General features: G+C 41.6%; 1 pseudogene across 1 annotated transcript; it reads left to right on the top strand.

Moving 5' to 3' along the window:
* Positions 1-671: 671 nt before the first annotated feature.
* Positions 672-19,019, top strand: LOC309597303 (myosin-1B-like; annotated as a pseudogene). Its single transcript has 35 exons — positions 672-875; positions 970-1,113; positions 1,447-1,603; positions 2,194-2,221; positions 2,320-2,437; positions 2,517-2,609; positions 2,723-2,786; positions 2,869-2,967; positions 3,072-3,175; positions 3,257-3,395; positions 6,144-6,262; positions 6,357-6,506; positions 7,117-7,287; positions 7,960-8,269; positions 8,898-8,971; positions 9,272-9,359; positions 9,446-9,563; positions 10,347-10,470; positions 10,547-10,683; positions 11,402-11,657; positions 13,217-13,459; positions 13,595-13,984; positions 14,098-14,224; positions 14,462-14,580; positions 14,901-15,097; positions 15,505-15,688; positions 15,775-15,940; positions 16,113-16,237; positions 16,381-16,410; positions 16,562-16,765; positions 17,447-17,572; positions 17,668-17,838; positions 17,927-18,031; positions 18,272-18,367; positions 18,867-19,019. The product of its transcript is annotated as a myosin-1B-like (transcript).
* The last annotated feature ends 341 nt before the right edge of the window (positions 19,020-19,360 follow it).

The following is a 19,360-nucleotide window of genomic DNA, read 5'->3' on the forward strand; positions in this document are numbered from 1 at the left end:
CAGGGTTCCTGATAATTTTTTTTTAAATAGTAGTGAATGAATGCAAGATTACTCGGTTTCTGTTATGAAGAAGATCAAAGCGGAGAATATCAGCTTTGTTTGTTAGCAGATGGATCTGTGGAATAACTGAAATATTTGACAACTTGGGCTACTTTATCCCAAGGGAATGTCTTTAATGAGAAGTGCTCATAATATTAGTTCTCTGCATATCCAGTGTACTGTGCCTCTTCCACTCTTTTATAGTAAACAAATCTTATAGTCTGAAAGGTGCTAAACAAAAAAGACATGAGAAGGTTTTCACAATTCCAAAATTGGGAATGTCTAGAAAATGCAGTGATTGGAACCTTGGAAAGGATCTGTTTATCCTGTTAATTCAATAAATAAAAAAAAAAAAAAAAACAAAAAACCCACAGAAATGATTCCTCTGTAAATGCAGTCGTCCAGTAGGCCTAGAGATATGACTACATAAAATAGAAATAAAAGAAAGAAAATTATAGAACAGAGCTCTGAATTAGCAGGAAAACACAAGAGTCAATTCAATCAGTTGATACATACAGCAGAGAACCATCTAATTGACTATGCTGTAGGAATGTTTCTTCCATCATGCGCTATTGTAATGGATTTTCTACCCTCATAGATACTTGCTGCATTACCCCTAGTAAACTGCAGCCATGTCATCAGACTCTGAGATGGCCATCTTTGGGGAGGCAGCTCCCTACCTCCGAAAGTCAGAAAAGGAGAGAATCGAGGCCCAGAACAAGCCTTTTGATGCCAAGAGTTCAGTCTTCGTGGTACACGCAAAGGAATCCTATGTGAAAAGCACAATCCAGAGCAAAGAAGCAGGAAAGGTCACTGTCAAGACCGAAGGTGGAGAAGTGAGTAAAAAAAAAAATTCAAGGCTTGAGAATACAACTTAATCCTGCTGTGGACATTTAGATGGCAAATATGTATCTTTCTCTTTTTTGGCAGACTCTTACCGTGAAGGATGATCAAATCTTCTCCATGAACCCTCCCAAGTATGATAAAATCGAGGACATGGCTATGATGACCCACCTCCATGAACCCGCTGTGCTGTACAACCTCAAAGAGCGTTATGCAGCCTGGATGATCTACGTAAGTACCAGCAGAAGGAGACAATTCCTGCTTTTGAGGAGTTGAAGACACCTTTCAGGCTCTCTGAAGAGCTTCCTGACTTCTCTCCTCATTTTTCTATTTCTTCTTTCTTTCTTGCATGTGTTTTCCTCTTGCTGTCTACACCTTCTCCTTCTTCTTCCTTCCCGCTTTTACCTTTCCTTGTCGTATGCTATATCTCACCCATTCTCTGATAGGTTCTTCCACTTTATTTTCTCTCACTACCCTGGTCTCCCCCGAACATCATTCACCTCTGCCTTATCTGCAGCTCTCCTCAGCTCTCCAAAATCAGCATCCTGTCCTCCTTCCTTACAGACCTACTCGGGTCTCTTCTGTGTCACTGTCAACCCCTACAAGTGGCTGCCGGTGTACAACCCGGAGGTGGTGTTGGCCTACCGAGGCAAGAAGCGCCAGGAGGCCCCTCCACACATCTTCTCCATCTCTGACAACGCCTATCAGTTCATGCTGACTGGTGAGTGCTTGACCCCCCTCACAGCAATCTAAACCAAAAAGCCCTGCTGATCTCAGTGGAGCATGTGACAAGCCAGCTAAACCACCACAGAGCTGTATGACTGAGAGCTTGATGGCGTTACGCAGGAATTCGTTTCAAGTGAAACTGACCCAGAAGCATGCATGGGCTCAGCACGGTGTATTATTTGCACTCTATGGTACGAAATTCTACAGTCTCGCACTTCAGCAATACTCCTTGAGTTTGCTACTTTTTTCCACTGATGGGACAGAGAAATTATTATTCCATCTAATCCTCTATTTTGAAGACAGATAGGCAGTTTGATTAGATTTCTTGATGAGAACTGTGTGAAGGGCAAGTGGGTGCGCAGCTTGTGTGAGGACCGTATGCCTCTGACAGCTCTATGCATCTGGTTTGGCTCATACTTTCTACTGTTGGGACCTGGAAGGGAACCCGGTAGTCTTGGACTACTTGGACTATTGTTCTTGGACTTGGGAGAAGCCCCAACTTCCATTTACAGCTTTACTTCTCATTCAGCTTAGCGTTACTCCAGACAACTGCTAACACTACCTTTCATTCTGACCCTTTCACAGATCGCGAGAACCAGTCGATCCTGATCACGTATGTACACTCCCTGCTCGGGTCCCTGCGGGGCTGTCGGGTGCCAGGGGACCTCCTGCCTGACCACACGCTCTCTGCCTCTCTCTTTGGTTTGACAGCGGAGAATCCGGTGCAGGGAAGACTGTGAACACAAAGCGTGTCATCCAGTACTTTGCAACAATTGCAGCGAGTGGGGATAAGAAGAAGGAAGAGCAGCAGCCGGCAGGCAAAATGCAGGTGAGCTCCTAGGGGTAGGAACGTGCAGCTGTCTCATTTATTTATGAGCTGTATCGTGACAATAAGATTTCCATTTTAGGGGACACTTGAGGATCAAATCATCAGTGCCAACCCACTGCTGGAGGCTTTTGGTAATGCCAAGACAGTGAGGAACGACAACTCCTCACGCTTTGTAAGTTGTTGCCTGGGACAAAATTACTTTTTTCCTATCAGCACACTGATTCGAATATTCCTGCAGTCAGGATTGGTAAAATAGAGCTCGATTAACTTTTCCATTTCTTTCAGGGTAAATTCATCAGAATCCACTTTGGTGCCACGGGAAAACTGGCTTCTGCTGACATTGAAACATGTAAGTGGCCCTCCTGGCCCGATCCCTTTCCCTCCAGACTTCCTCAGTGCTTGTGCTAACTGTGTCTTACCATCCTTGCCAGATCTGCTGGAGAAGTCCAGAGTCACTTTCCAGCTCAAGGCAGAAAGAAGCTACCACATATTTTATCAGATCATGTCCAACAAGAAGCCAGAGCTGATTGGTAGGAAAGATCACTAACTTCTCCAGACAAAGGTCACGAACAACACTTAACTCCTTCACATGCCAATTACATTTGATCTGTATGTGTTTCGTCCTTCTTTTCAGAGATGTTACTGATCACCACCAACCCGTATGACTATCAGTATGTGAGTCAAGGTGAGATCACAGTTCCCAGCATTAACGACCAGGAAGAGCTGATGGCCACGGACGTAAGTAACGCACAGACGTTTTCTTAGGCAGACTCTGACCTTTAACAGGCATGGTGCTTACTCTAATAATTCTTTTGTTAGAGTGCCATTGACATCCTGGGCTTCACTCCTGAGGAGAAGACAGCCATTTACAAGCTGACAGGGGCTGTCATGCACTACGGGAACCTGAAGTTCAAGCAGAAGCAGCGTGAGGAGCAGGCAGAGCCAGACGGCACAGAAGGTACCAGCACGATATATGCCGGAGCATAGTATATACCGCAACGCTCACTAATACAGGTGGTAATTCCGGCTCAGAACCACTGACTCAGCCTGCGCGTTTCCCCAGACGCTAGTATTGTAGAATAGAAGCATGTCCTAACCAGAGCACTTTTTGCTGGAAGAACACAACTCAGTGGAGGGGGCAGGTTATTTGGAACCATGCCAAGTATAAGGTCCAGTGAATCCTAAAGCACCCTTCCTTTGGCTTTGACTCCTACTGCCAGTAGGAGTCAGGCAGAAGAAAAGCAGCCTTTACTGCTATACTGAATGGCAGCTTCCCAGACCTGGCCCACAACTGAGAGCCACTCTGCTCACTGACTTCAGTTTATGTACCCAGGTAGCTGCTATTATTTACCATCAGCTGTAGTCATCTCCTAAGGGTATTGTTTCCAGGTGACAAGAAGCCAGACTCCTGAAGCTGCTCTGCTTCAAAGCCAGTATTCTGGAGACAGCTCACAATGGCTGAACTGAGAGCATTGCGCTACTTCATTTTACGTGGGGGGTTAAAATGAACATCAGTTAATACTGCAGCTGTCGCTCCTATGTTCTACATTTTCTGTAGAGTCTCAGCATGTCTCCAGGACTTCTGTTTGAATAACAGACATCTAAGATACGTTTCTTGCGTTTGCTGTGCCTAGAATTGTTCAAAGGTGCATTCCTTTAAAAGTTCATGGAAGTATTTCTATGAAACCAGAGTTATTTGCATATATCATAAACATGTGCTATTAAGGTTTTTTTTTCTTGAGTTGTTTTTGTGTGTGTGGTTTCGAGGTTTTTTAGGAAAGTTAAGACATAAATGAAGATGACTGCAAGGAATACAATAGCAATGAAGCTGATAATGATGAATTGTAGTAGCAGAATAAGGTACAAATAATAGCTGTAACTTTACTTAAGTGATGGTATTTTGCTGACCAAATCTTGGAAACATTTGGAGCAGTGCACGTAACAATGATTACCTTGAAATCAGTTCTGTTGCACAGGCACTGTAATCCTCTTCTGAGGATTAGTCTGAATCTGTGAACAAATTTCTCAGTGTTGCAAAGTCATCTTTTATTTTGCTAGTTTTGTTTGCTCATAAAGCTGGGAGAGGACTGTGGCCGTTCATCTTCTTCACCTTCTATGGACTCCATTTACTCTGCAATCTTTCTTTCTTTATCTGCTTTTGAAAACATTGAGGAAAACATGCAATCTATTCCAGTATTTCATTACCCTTACTCCTTGGAAATTTTTCCCTAATTTCTAGCCTAAATATCTCTTGACACAATTTCAGACTGTTAGATCACGTCCAATATTCATGCAGCAATCTGCTATACTTTTTTATCATGATTTCATATGAATTATATAAGCATTCTTGAAGAAATCATTTTGTATACTGTGCCTGCTGGCAGAGTTTGAATTCAGTAGTAAAAGCAATAGCAGAAGGTAAAATGCCAAACTTTTTGTTTGAAGATGCACTTCTAAAAACAGCCCTTTATCTCATATGCTTAGCTGTAGTTCAGAAAGACATAATTGGCACTTATGCACTGTGCTCTCTTGAGTATTATATCTTTAAAGTTACCCTACCACAAGTCACTGAAACAAGTTGCACTGTATTTGCTTCTGAGAGGATCTGCAATTGTCTGCAACCTGATCATCATCCCAAGCTTATCTTTCCCTTTTCTTTTTCAGCATTTATTATTGAGAATTCTGCCTACCTAAATGTCTCTAAACTGATTTTTCATTCAAAATTGAAAATGAACTAAGAATAGGTGAAGAAAAAATAGCCAGCATAAATGCTCCAAGCAATAGCAGCATAAGCTCCAAGTAATATCTGTAATCATTGCATGAATATAACCAAAGAAAAGGGTTATAGAAGAGTATAATAGAATTAGATGACTATTTAATTATTAAAAATAATTCTACAAAAGTGAAATAAAAAGTGAGTTCCAATTTTGTTCTTGTTTCATACCTTACTCTGTCTAGTGATAAATGTACATTAAATACTTAATTGTAAATAACACTTACAATAGAAGCAGCTCAAAATTAGCATCTGTGTATATATATACATTCTATAATGAGGCTTGGTCTTCTCACATTAAAGGACTCTTTAAATAGTACTGGTGCCCACTCTCATCTTCACTGTGAGAAGAGACAGGCAGCAAAATGTAAAGTGATGACAGAGTATATCCAGTCCTCTAAATCTTGTACTTAAAAGCCTAGATCCAGAGAAAATGGGAGCTGGAAAAGACCTACGTGTGTGATATTTATCCTTAGGGAGAATGTGGTCCCACTATTAAAGTTGTATGAGATATCCTATTCATACTTTTGGCATAATACTTCACTAATCTATCTCTCTCTCTAATGACAGTTGAGTTTCACTGACTACAGTTTTCAGTACAGTGTATTTCAATATCAACCAGTTTCCTTTTCTTCCACAGTTCAGAAATTGTGACGTGTTTGACCTGCCATTTTCATGTCCCTTTGCCCTTTTTTCTGTCTAGTCATTTGTTTCAAAATTTGCATGTTCATTATAAGGCATTTCAAAGAATCTTTACATTTACAAATCATCTAAATTAAATGGGAAAAATATCAGTAAATCCACACAATTTACAGTATTTTAAAGTATGTGACTTAAAGTATATGTGGCTTCTGCAGAAATGATTCTGAGTTGCTACAAGATATGTCTACTGGAGAGCCAATATTTGATCCTGCTGTATGCTTGTTTTCTTAGTTGCTGATAAGGCTGCCTACCTGATGGGTCTGAACTCAGCAGATCTGCTCAAAGCCCTCTGCTACCCCCGAGTCAAGGTTGGGAATGAATATGTGACCAAGGGTCAAACTGTGCAGCAGGTAAGAAACAAGTGATGATAGAAAAGAAATGACATGAATTAAAAAGTTTGATCTTCCTGTTTTGCCCTGGATGGTGACTTTTATTTTTCTTCAGGTATACAATTCAGTGGGTGCCCTGGCAAAGGCTGTCTTTGAGAAGATGTTCCTGTGGATGGTTGTTCGCATCAACCAGCAGCTGGATACAAAGCAGCCCAGACAGTACTTCATTGGTGTCCTGGACATTGCTGGCTTTGAGATCTTTGATGTAAGAGAAGGATCTTCATACAAGTTTCCTGGAAGGGGCATTAAGAAACTGGAATAGTTCAGGGTTTGGTTTTTTTTAAATTACGGAATATTTTTGTTTATTGGATAATCCTCACATTCCTGTAGGAATGGCACTCTTCTGGTTCTCGCAGTATGTATTAGCCCACAAGGCCTGGAGGTTTTTATAGATGTCTCTTGTTGCAAGCAGAATTGAAAATTTCATTGAAAACTGATATGAAAATGTTGAACAACTGATGGGTAATAGCAGAGGCAGATTTTTGAGGAAGTTAAAATATGCCATCTTGAAGGAAGATTTTGTTAATGCTGAAGCCAGATTCCCTCTGAATGCTTGGGAATAGACTGATAGTGTAGACAAATTCAAGTAGATGAAAAGCTGGACTTGGACTAAGCTCCACAACTCTTTTCAGAGCTCAGGAATAAGTTGACACAGTGCCAGGGCCTGAAAGGGTAGATATATTAGAGGATTGAATATGCCAGTCACTTGTCCAATCATGGAGACCTTAATGGGTTGAAAATATAACCTATTGGAAGATGGAAAGTGTTCCTGGAACTGAACTTCACAAGTAAGTAAATTTGTTTTCATTCTGCAGTTCAACAGCCTGGAGCAACTTTGCATCAACTTCACCAACGAGAAACTGCAACAGTTCTTCAACCACCACATGTTTGTGCTGGAGCAGGAGGAGTACAAGAAGGAAGGAATTGAATGGGAATTCATTGACTTTGGGATGGACCTGGCTGCCTGCATTGAGCTGATTGAGAAGGTTCTTGGGCCCTACACACTTAATATTTTTCCAGATGTAAAACATAAAAGGAATCTTCTATGCTCAAATTAGACCAGTCTGATGCGTGGCGCTCATACTTAATGCAGCACATAAAGTGATTTTTTTCTAGGCTCCAAGCATTTCATATACATTTTCACCTGTCTGTGACTTCACTGCCTGTGGGATTCTGTCGCATAGTACATATGATTTACATGGGGCAGAAATTTCAGTCCTAGTCACTGTTCTGGAGTTCATACTCAACTGCGTGTATTTTTTTAATGCATGCTGAGTGAGTAAATACACTATTTTAATATGTTTTAAGAAATTTCCGATCTTGTTTCAAAGAAAAAACATTTAGGAAGTGTAAACTTTTCCTTACATCTGACTGATACTAATTTCATTCATTTTGCTTTCCATCTTCAACTAACATGCACATAGTGAATTTCTACATGCTCGATCTTTATTACATCACAACCCTGAAACTTATGGGTGAGCTTGTTCTCATATAACTGATGGCATATCCACTAATAAAATGCCCTTTCTTGAAAAACATAAGATTACCCAATCTGAGGAGGGCTTTTTGCATAATTTTTATCTTCCATTCCTCTCCCATATACATTGTCTCTATTTCTTTCTACACTTTCTTTCTTCATGTGTTGCTATTTCTTCCAGCCCATGGGCATTTTCTCCATCCTGGAAGAGGAGTGCATGTTCCCCAAGGCAACTGACACCTCTTTCAAGAACAAGCTCTACGACCAGCATCTGGGCAAGTCCAACAACTTCCAGAAGCCTAAACCTGGAAAAGGCAAGGCTGAGGCCCACTTCTCCCTGGTGCACTATGCTGGCACGGTGGACTACAATATCACTGGCTGGCTTGAGAAGAATAAGGATCCCTTGAATGAAACTGTTGTGGGGCTGTACCAGAAATCATCCCTGAAGACACTGGCCTTACTCTTTGCCTCTGTTGGTGGGGCAGAAGCAGGTGATTTCTTTGCAATCAGTTCTACTATAATTTACAGAAAAGAAATTTTGCAATAATGTTTACTTTTCAAGAATTGAAAACCCAAAACCTCATCTACTCTTTGGAACTCAGTCACTCAGACTAATAAAAGATGTTACATTTCCGTAGAGACCTTAATAGATCTGTAGGTTGTACGACCAGACAGCTGTACAACAACATTAACACAGGCTAGCTGACAAACCAGACTTCTGCAGTCTGGGGCATTCCCAAATACTTTGGGAAATACAATCAAATGTATCGACATGCTGCTAAATTTATTCATACCCTTAGATGTAGAGGTACATAAAGACTGCATTTGGTATATTCACTAGTGATTTATCTAATTCGTTAAATATCTTACTATGCAAAAAGTTACATTTTATTTCCTTTTTGCATTTTCTTAACTTCAGCTTGAAGTCATTAGATTTCATTCTGCTATCATCTGAAAAAGTCAAGTGTCCCATTGTAACTTTAAACACTGTATGCATTTGCAAATTTTGATCATATTATTACATTTTCTATTTTTTTAAGATGAACATACAAAATTCTTCAGATTCTAACTGCATGCTTTTGTTGTTCATTTCTTTTTTTAAAAAATGTTTTTGTTTAGAGAGTAGTGGTGGTGGCAAGAAGGGCGGCAAGAAGAAGGGTTCTTCTTTCCAGACCGTCTCGGCTCTTTTCCGGGTACTGTAGAATAATCATTATAAATTTTACTGCATTGTGAAAAAAACATAGAAAATTCAGTTCAGAAAAACTTTAGATTGATCTAATATACAAACTCTTTATGTTCAGAAAGGATAAAGGCACGTACTTCTTAATAAAGGATTCTCACTGAATCCTTGGAAGTATTCTTTCAGAACTACCCAAAAGTTCTTTAAAAAAAAATACTGATCATGGTTTTATTGCAGTGTTTTCACTCCATCTAGTATTGAGATTGTGTAAAAGTGACATTTTTAAACCCAAGTCTTTGCTCTTGCTCTTAAGGAAAATTTAAACAAGCTGATGAGCAATCTGCGAAGCACACACCCCCATTTTGTGCGATGCCTTATTCCTAATGAAACAAAAACGCCTGGTAAGTTGTTAAAGTTCAAAGATGTGATAAATCTGTTTTTCTCTGTGCAGTACAATGAAGCACCAGTTCATTATGTCATTTATTAGGTGCCATGGAACATGAGCTGGTGCTGCATCAGCTGCGGTGTAATGGCGTGCTGGAAGGGATTAGAATTTGCAGGAAAGGATTCCCCAGCAGAATACTCTATGCAGACTTCAAACAGAGGTCAGATTCCATGTCATCCACCCTCCACCATATTCACCAATGCTGAATAACTTGCATTTCCTAATTGTTTTGACTACTATGGGAGTTATGGCACGGGTTCATTGTACCTACCTTTAGGCATAAAAAAGTCAATTGTCCAAGTTAGTCATCCAGTTTCTTTCTATAGCTAACTAGAAGAACAGGCATTTTCAAAGGGCAATCATTTATTCCCATCCTTGATTCATATTCTGGTATGAGATAAAGCATTTTTTAATTAACTATCCAGAAATGAAGTTGACTAGCTTAGACTTAGTTAACTCCTGGGTAGCAAAATAAGACGACTTGCAGCCATCAGCACAGAAATATGAATAAAGAAACTACAAGATATTCTAGACTAACTTGCTTCTTGTTCTATATCAGCTGGAAAATACTCAGACAGTATGTACTGCCACTATTTTGGACAAAGAATTGCTTCTTCTCTCCACATATTTTGTTCTTGCACATAAAGTTCTCATTTGGAGATAAGGCATTAGATAAAAGGGCATGTGAAATATGTCAGCAGTTACCCGTGGAAATCAGTATCCATTTTGCGCCAAGAATTTCTGGACTAAGAAAAGTGCAAGGTTTTTCCTAAGAACATATTTACCCATGAAAATGTGATTTCTAAGTTATGAAACAGAGTTCAGACTTACGCAACTGTCTTCCACTCTTGATCCACCTTCAGAGAATCTTAACAATGGCATCCATCGGTTTGATTGAGATTTCAGAAATCTGACCTCCTTCATATTCTACTTCCTCCCGTAGGTACAAGGTGCTTAATGCAAGTGCCATCCCAGAGGGACAGTTCATTGACAGCAAGAAGGCTTCTGAGAAGCTCCTTGGATCCATCGATGTGGACCACACCCAGTACAAATTTGGTCACACCAAGGTACAAATGCTGCTTGGCTGATGTACTGTGCTTGCAATACCTGACAATTATGTACTGCAACATTCTCTTTCTCAAGGTGTTCTTCAAAGCTGGGCTGCTGGGACTCCTGGAGGAGATGAGAGATGAGAAGCTGGCACAGCTCATCACCCGCACACAAGCCATGTGCAGGGGTTACTTGATGAGAGTGGAGTTCAAAAAAATGATGGAGAGGAGGTAGATACTTACACTTATTTGGCCTGCTGGGCCTCATCAGATACCAATGACATGAACAAAACTGAAAATAAGCTGCTTCTTGCCAAATCTCATTTATTTCTCATTAATTCAGTTTACCAATATGGATGGGTTTGGAATTACACCCTGGCAGTAGATGAAGCTGTATATTCCCAATTTAGGAAAAAAATTGTCGTTTTTAACTTATATCACCCTTTGTACTAATTTTTGCTAAATTTAGTAAATGGCTACATTATATGTATGTCCAGAAGCCAGCTATCTAGTCGAAGCTAATTATTTTAGGTCACCACTATAATAAAAGGTGAGAAACACATACTTCTAGCACAAGACAAGTATCGTCTTCCCTTGGATAACTTTCATGAAAGGGACCAAGTCAGCTTCTGGAGGTGTTCCTTTTCTTTGGCCATGAAAGTGAGCCAAATATCTGGACTTCAAAACTGTCCATACAGGTTGACAATCTACATCACACTAGGGAGTTCCCTTCAGAGAGATATATTTTTAATATATATTAAATATACTAAAATTTAATAACAAATATATATTTAATAATATATAATAAATATTTTATATACACAGGTATATAGAACTATAACTATAAAGTATTATATGTGGAACTTCGTTTTATATATATATCAATATATACAATTAAATATGTATTATAAATTTAAAAATACACAATATGTTTTTTATTACCTTTCAGAGAGTCCATCTTCTGTATCCAGTACAATGTTCGTGCATTCATGAATGTCAAGCACTGGCCCTGGATGAAGCTGTTCTTCAAAATAAAGCCCTTGCTGAAGAGTGCAGAATCTGAGAAGGAGATGGCCAACATGAAGGAAGAGTTTGAGAAAACCAAGGAAGAGCTTGCAAAGTCTGAGGCAAAGAGGAAGGAGCTGGAGGAGAAAATGGTTTCTTTGCTGCAGGAGAAAAACGATCTGCAGCTCCAAGTGCAGGCTGTGAGTATTGCTAATGTTCTTGGCTTGTAATGTCTGGTGTAAAATGATCCTAAATGTCTCAGTAACAGACACGTTGTCCCAAAACAGTATTTATTTTCAAAAAATACACGCATTTTATAAAATAGGAGGGAAAACCACATAGAAGAGCTAAGCTGAAATCTACAAATATTGATAAATTTGCAATGAATTATTGCAGCTGGTTCCTTACACTTTTAAATCAGGAGAGAAGTAATCAGTTTCTAGTTAGTAAATACTATAGTTTACAGTATGACATTTTAAATCATACATGGCAACTTACAGCAGCAATTATCATGTCTTTATAAAACTTTATATACTATATAATTTTGATATGTTATCATCTGATCAATGAAGGTTGTCTGGAGGGCCTATTAACACCTTTTATTTGGAGAATCACAAATGGATTCAGGTCCAGTAGGAGGGGCTGAGAGTGTCAGGCATTTCTCTAGCATTTATGGTCCCTGTCTCCTCAGGAGAAACAGTGATGAAAGTGGAGTCCTCCCCTTTTTCCCTGGAAATAAAAAGGTAGCAACAACCATCCCCTTAAAACTGTCTTTACCTGCAAGGATTAGGATTCAGCTGACCCCATTTTGATGTCTACAGTCTAAGTCTACATCTGAGCTAGTAGCCTCAGGTTCTCTTCATCTTCAGCAACAAGAAGCTCATCCTTTTAGAGTACGATACAATTCATCCAAAAATGTAAATTTTTTTGGTTGAATGGACTGTATCTTGATATCATGGCAGATATGTAAATCCACATGAGACAAACCCCAACCTAGATATCTTGCTGAGCTGTAAAGAGTCTTCTGCCTAGATGGTATCGTTGTTCTTTACTAGAACAAAGCAGAAAAGAACAAGCAGTATGCAGAAAATAAAGATTACTTCTTACTAACTTTCATCTTAGAATGCATTCAGGTAATTGACACTGCCCTGGGAAACACCACTCTCCCTTCCAAACTGTTCTTCTTGACCACAAGGGCTGGAAACATGCTCGATTCAACTAATGCCTTTGAAACCCTGATCTTAACATAAAATTTTACCAAAACTAAAAATTAAATTCATGCTCAGTAAATCTTTTGGGGAGAGCTGTAACAAGATTTTCTCAGCTGAATGTTGGAGTTTTTAGCATTCAGGTTTTAAACACTGTATGCTAAACAATCTGCCTACATGGTGCTATTCAGTAGAACCCTATGCCAGTTTCCAGTCCAGTCAAATGCAACCCAAGTAAAACAATGAAAAGATACAAGGGAGATACTGCCATATCTGATTTCAGGCTCTGTCTTCCAAATAATGTTGGAGTTACATGAGCAGTTAAAGAGTTTAAAAAAAAAATGCTAAGAGCCTTTATTTATAGTGGGATAATATATTCCTTTATTTTCTGGGCTGGAGACAGTCCAAAACAAATAGATACTCTTATAATAATGAGTTTTAACTACAAAGGACATTGTAAAGCTGCTTTGAAAATAAGAATTTCTTGTCTGAAAATCAGTAAGAAAAAATAATTACTTGAAAATTATTTTATTTAAATGAATCATGTGTAGGAAGCGGATGGTTTGGCTGATGCTGAGGAAAGATGTGACCAGCTCATCAAAACCAAAATCCAGCTGGAAGCCAAAATTAAGGAGCTGACAGAGAGAGCAGAAGATGAAGAAGAGATGAATGCTGAGCTGACAGCCAAGAAGAGAAAACTGGAGGATGAATGTTCGGAGCTGAAGAAAGATATTGACGACCTTGAGTTAACGCTGGCCAAGGTTGAGAAAGAAAAACATGCCACCGAAAACAAGGTAATGAGGCAGAACCTGCCAGTCACAGTCCAGAAAAGATCAAGGAGCTGCAGGCAAGTTCCTTCTCTTCTACCCTTCAGAAAGACATCAGGTAGGAGGAGGGCACGGGTGTGAAGGGTCCCTAATGTTCCCCAGGCTCGCATTGAGGAACTGGAGGAGGAAATTGAGGCTGAACGTGCCTCTCGGGCAAAAGCAGAGAAGCATCGGGCTGACCTCTCAAGGGAGCTAGAGGAGATCAGCGAGCGCCTGGAAGAAGCAGGAGGGGCTACCGCAGCTCAGATTGAGATGAACAAGAAGCGTGAGGCAGAGTTTCAGAAGATGCGCCGTGACCTCGAAGAGGCCACGCTGCAGCACGAAGCCACGGCTGCCACCCTGCGGAAGAAGCATGCGGACAGCACAGCTGAGCTTGGGGAGCAGATCGACAACCTGCAACGAGTGAAGCAGAAGCTGGAGAAGGAGAAGAGTGAGCTGAAGATGGAGATTGATGACTTGGCCAGTAACATGGAGTCTGTCTCCAAAGCCAAGGTACACAAATACCTTATAGGCTCATTGAACCAGTGGAATACAATACAACTTCTTGCACCTGCTAGTATTGAGTGTGAATGGTTAATCCCTCCCTTCCCTATGTTGCCACACAGGCAAGTCTGGAGAAGACATGTCGCACACTGGAAGATCAGCTAAGTGAGATTAAGACAAAAGAAGAAGAGCATCAGCGCATGATCAATGACCTCAATGCTCAAAGAGCTCGTCTGCAGACAGAATCAGGTAATACATACACACCTCTGATGTGCAAATGAATAAAGTCAGAGAGTTTTTGCAGAGATGACCCTTCTGGGCACATGGTCTGTCCAACAGCCTTTGTCTGCCCTGTAATGAGACATGCATGAAATGTGATCCTAAGCTTCTGCACGGTCTGCTAACTATCCGGTTTTACAGCCGCAAATGTCCGCAATACTGTCATCAATGGCAATAAAAGGCTTGTATCTCTGCAAACTTCCCCAGGTGAATATTCACGCCAGGTGGAAGAGAAGGATGCTCTGATTTCTCAGCTGTCAAGAGGCAAGCAGACATTTACCCAACAGATTGAGGAACTCAAAAGGCACCTAGAGGAAGAGATAAAGGTGAGAAGGCTTTCCATAGCCCGTCTTATCCATTGGATTCCTCCTGTCTAGGAGGAACTTCAGATACATATGAAATTACAGAATCAACAAGATGAGAGGGAGGACAAAAATACTTAGGTAATGCAGTGCAAGTCTCCCCATATCAGCTTTGCTCCCTCTTCCCAACAGTCTATCCATTAATTCTTTTGCAAATTCCCGTCTCTTCCTTTCTCATTCAGTAGCTTGCCATCATTCTCACAGCAGAATAATCCAGTGTCCATCAACATGGGAGATTTCCCAGCATACTTCCATTCATTGTCACAGTACTATTTTTCACCCAGGCCAAGAACGCCCTGGCCCACGCCCTGCAGTCTGCTCGCCACGACTGTGACTTGCTCTGGGAACAATATGAGGAGGAGCAGGAAGCCAAGGGGGAGCTGCAGCGTGCCCTGTCCAAGGCCAACAGCGAAGTGGCCCAGTGAAGAACCAAATACGAGACGGACGCTATTCAGCGCACGGAGGAGCTGGAGGAGGCCAAGTACGTGGGGAATGTGGGGAAGGCTGGCAGAGACTAAGAATGGAAATTGGAGGAGGCCAGTGTGATATTGTCAGGAAGAAGTCGGTGTTCTGCTTTGGGGTGGGGTGCCAGGAAGAGAGAAAATATAACCGAGAGCAGGTATGCATTGGGGAAAAGCAGAAGCAGCAAAGCTCTTCAGATGGAAAATAGCAGAGAGCTGCTAGTGTGAATAGCAGACAGTGAACTGTTGTAGCCCAGGATTCAGACATAGAAATACAGTGGCTGGCTGGGAGAGATCCTACACCTCAGTGTAAACGGGGATCACACGCTACCAAGTGGCTAAGTGCGCTCCTGTGAAAAACGTACTGGCTGCACACCGCAGGCTCCCATTAGCTTCCTCACCTGGACCCGTGCTTTTCACCTCCCAGGAAGAAGCTGGCACAGCGCCTGCAGGATGCAGAGGAACACGTTGAAGCTGTCAATGCCAAATGTGCCTCCCTGGAAAAGACAAAGCAGAGGCTGCAGAACGAAGTGGAGGACCTGATGATTGACGTGGAGCGATCGAATGCTGCCTGCGCAGCTCTGGATAAGAAGCAGAAGAACTTTGACAAGGTCTTTTGGACTCCAGACCTGGGGCTCCTGGGCAGAGCATCCCCTCCTCATTGCCACATCCATACTCATGCCCTGTTTCTCTTCAGATCCTGGCAGAATGGAAGCAGAAGTATGAGGAAACGCAGGCTGAGCTGGAAGCCTCCCAGAAGGAGGCTCGCTCTCTCAGCACGGAGCTGTTTAAGATGAAGAATGCCTATGAGGAGTCCTTGGACCACCTGGAAACGCTGAAGCGTGAGAACAAGAACTTGCAGCGTAAGTCCCTGGGCCTCTGCTCCTGGCAGGGCTTTCTCACTCTGCACCACTACCCACCGCTCCACATGCGTCTGTGCCTGCAGGTCTGCAAAGCTGCCTGTCCCCTTGGTGTGGCAGGGCCCTTCCCATTCTGCGCTGTGCCTGACCATGCCCTTGGTCTTTGTTCCCACAGAGGAGATTTCTGACCTCACGGAGCAGATTGCTGAGGGAGGAAAGGCGATTCATGAGCTGGAGAAAGTCAAGAAGCAGATGGAGCAGGAGAAATCTGAACTCCAAGCCTCCCTGGAGGAAGCTGAGGTACACAGAATTATTTATTGCTCTCTTACACCACTTGGATCTCTATCTCATTGTTAGGTGTTGTGAAGTCATTCCCACACACAACAGGAAAACAGTGTTTGTATTGAAGTGTAGAGATATTATCTAAACATGGCACTCCTGAGAACCTGAGAAATGCACAAGGAATGCTCAAGGTATGGCAGAATTAAACATGTGCTGAATGGTTTCTGACACAGCTAAGAATTTTTCTGTTCTACAAGTCTATCAGTTCTGTACTGATGTGCAAATAGGAAATAGGAAAATAGGAAAAATACACCTCACAATCTGTCTTGTCTCTCTTACCAGGATACTCAGATACATTTGGATGATGCTCTCAGGACACAGGAGGACCTGAAGGAGCAGGCGGCCATGGTGGAGCGCAGAGCAAACCTGCTGCAGGCTGAAGTTGAAGAACTAAGGGCAGCCCTGGAGCAGACAGAGCGGTCGAGGAAAGTGGCTGAGCAGGAGCTTCTGGATGCAAGTGAGCGTGTGCAGCTCCTCCATACCCAGGTAAGAATATAAATATATTTAGTATTTATACTTTTGATCCATAAATATAAAATAACTGAAGACTGGCTGAACTGTAACAGTGTTTTGTTAAATGCATTGTAATTTTCACAGTATGGATGACAAATATTAGAAGTGACTTTTCAGCTGCAGATATAATATGAATATCACTAGACTACAGTGCAGACACCTTAGAAGTAATAAATTCAGAGAGATATGTGAGGTTCTTACTCTATGACTTAAGTGAGTTCAACAGCTTTCACATTTACGTTTGAGACTGTAAAGTCAAATTTAGGTTGATCATTAACAAAATAGGAATACACTAATACTGTAACTAACATCATTTAACAATGTCATGGTAATTATTCTATAGCACCAGTTAAAATTTTTACTGCCACTAGATTGAAAATGGTAAGGAAAGATTATATCTTTTTTCTTTATAAGTCTAAATTCCTTCTCTGTTGACTGAGAAAGTGTGAAGAAAGACTTTGTAGAGGATGTTCTTGAAATACTGAAGCACAACAGAGCTGAGAAACTAACAGCTACCACAGCAGCTCCTTTAGAACAGATCCCCATGTGACCTGATGGCACAATTTATATTAAAAAACAACATTTATGCAATGTTGTTGATATGATATTGCAAGCTATCAAAACCAAAATTGTGATATTGATGCTCTTCAACAGAACACCAGCTTGATCAACATCAAGAAGAAGCTGGAAACAGACATTGCCCAAATTCAGGGTGAAATGGAAGAAACAGTCCAGGAAGCCCGCAATGCTGAAGAGAAGGCCAAGAAGGCCATCACAGATGTGAGTTGGAAGCTCCTTTCACTGCTGATGGTGGGTGTATTCTTCCCCAAAATGTCTCCAGCTCGAAAATGGCTTTGACCCTTTGCTCTCATCAGGCAGCCATGATGGCCGAAGAGCTGAAGAAGGAGCAGGACACCAGCGCCCACCTGGAGAGGATGAAGAAGAACCTGGACCAGACGGTGAAGGACCTGCAGCACCGTCTGGATGAGGCTGAGCAGTTGGCACTGAAAGGAGGCAAGAAGCAAATCCAGAAGCTGGAAGCCAGAGTGCGTAGGGCTGCTACTTGTGCATGAGTGAGCCATGTCCCTTGGAGAGATACCAGGGAAGCTCCAAAGATGGGTCTTCTCATTGCAGGTGCGGGAGCTGGAAGGGGAGGTTGATGCCGAGCAGAAGCATAGTGCTGAAGCCGTGAAGGGCATGCGCACGTACGAGAGGAGGGTGAAGGAGCTGACCTACCAGGTAAGGCAGGAGGCTTCTCTGTGTTGACACGCTCTTCTTCCAGGAAGTCAAAATGGTGGCACATTACCTTCCAGAGGGATTTCTTTCTATACGTCAGTCAGTGACATAGTTAACAGGATTTTGACCCCTGTCCTTCTGGACAGCAATGCTCCGTAAGGAATGTTACTCCCTCTGGTTCACATTTATGAAATTTAGAGACAGAAGCAAACAAGGGTTTCTATTATTTGCCGTTCTCTGTAGTCTGAGGAAGACAGGAAGAACATTCTCAGGCTCCAGGATCTGGTGGACAAGCTGCAAATGAAAGTGAAGTCCTACAAGAGGCAAGCTGAGGAGGCTGTAAGTACCACGCTAAGGCCAGACTTCCTTCTGGTGAAGGCAGAATTCTGTGTTTGTGTTTTCTTCCACTGAACTTTTTGAAACCTTGACTGTTTTGATGCATTTGCTGCTACAAGACAATGGGGAATGTAAGAGTAAGAATTGCTGGGTTTGGGAGGAACTATACTTCCCCAGCTCTATTTCTTTTGCTCTAAGCCTCACTTCCCACCTCTATTACTTCCTTCCTACCCTACACCCTTCTGGGTGTCAGAAGCAGCTGATAGCCTGTCTATTCAGGACTCTGCCATGAACTCTGCCTGGATCATGCTGCGTGTAATGTGGTCATGGCCTTCTTGACACTCACTTCTGCCACACTTAACACCCTGAGCAGCTTCTTACCTTCATTTTGAAACTTCCCTGCTTGCCCAGCTGTGGCATTTAAATTCTTGTTTGCTCGGTCTTCAGATATTAAATATCCACACGCTGCCTGTTGTTTTCACAACTCCCTCTCCCCACACAGGAGGAGCTGTCCAATGTCAACCTCTCCAAATTCCGCAAGATCCAGCATGAGCTGGAGGAAGCTGAGGAGCGGGCTGACATTGCAGAGTCGCAGGTCAACAAGCTCCGAGTCAAAAGCTGGGAGTTTCACAAGAAGACAGAAGAGGAGGAATGAGGATCCCAAGGCTAAAAAGTGACCTGAGGCATGCATAAAATGTAGATCTCTGTGTTACTTTCTTCTGTAATTATCGTTTATGTTTAGGTAATAAAGACAGTAGAGACCTTTGCATATGAGCAGTGATTAGCATGCTTTATTTATTTATTCTAGTGTTCATTACTTTTGGAGTACATGTACACAGTTCATGTTCACATTTAAAAGTATATTAAACAGCAATGAATTTTTACATTTACATTTTTAAAAATGCATGAGGAATAATAACAATTACATGGATTCACTATCCATCTTGTAATGAGAAGTACGCATTTCTTTGATAGACTAAGATTACATTCTTTCAA

This window comes from Platalea leucorodia (assembly GCF_965183815.1).
Source record: "Platalea leucorodia genome assembly, chromosome: 14".
NCBI classification, from domain to species: Eukaryota; Metazoa; Chordata; class Aves; order Pelecaniformes; family Threskiornithidae; genus Platalea; species Platalea leucorodia.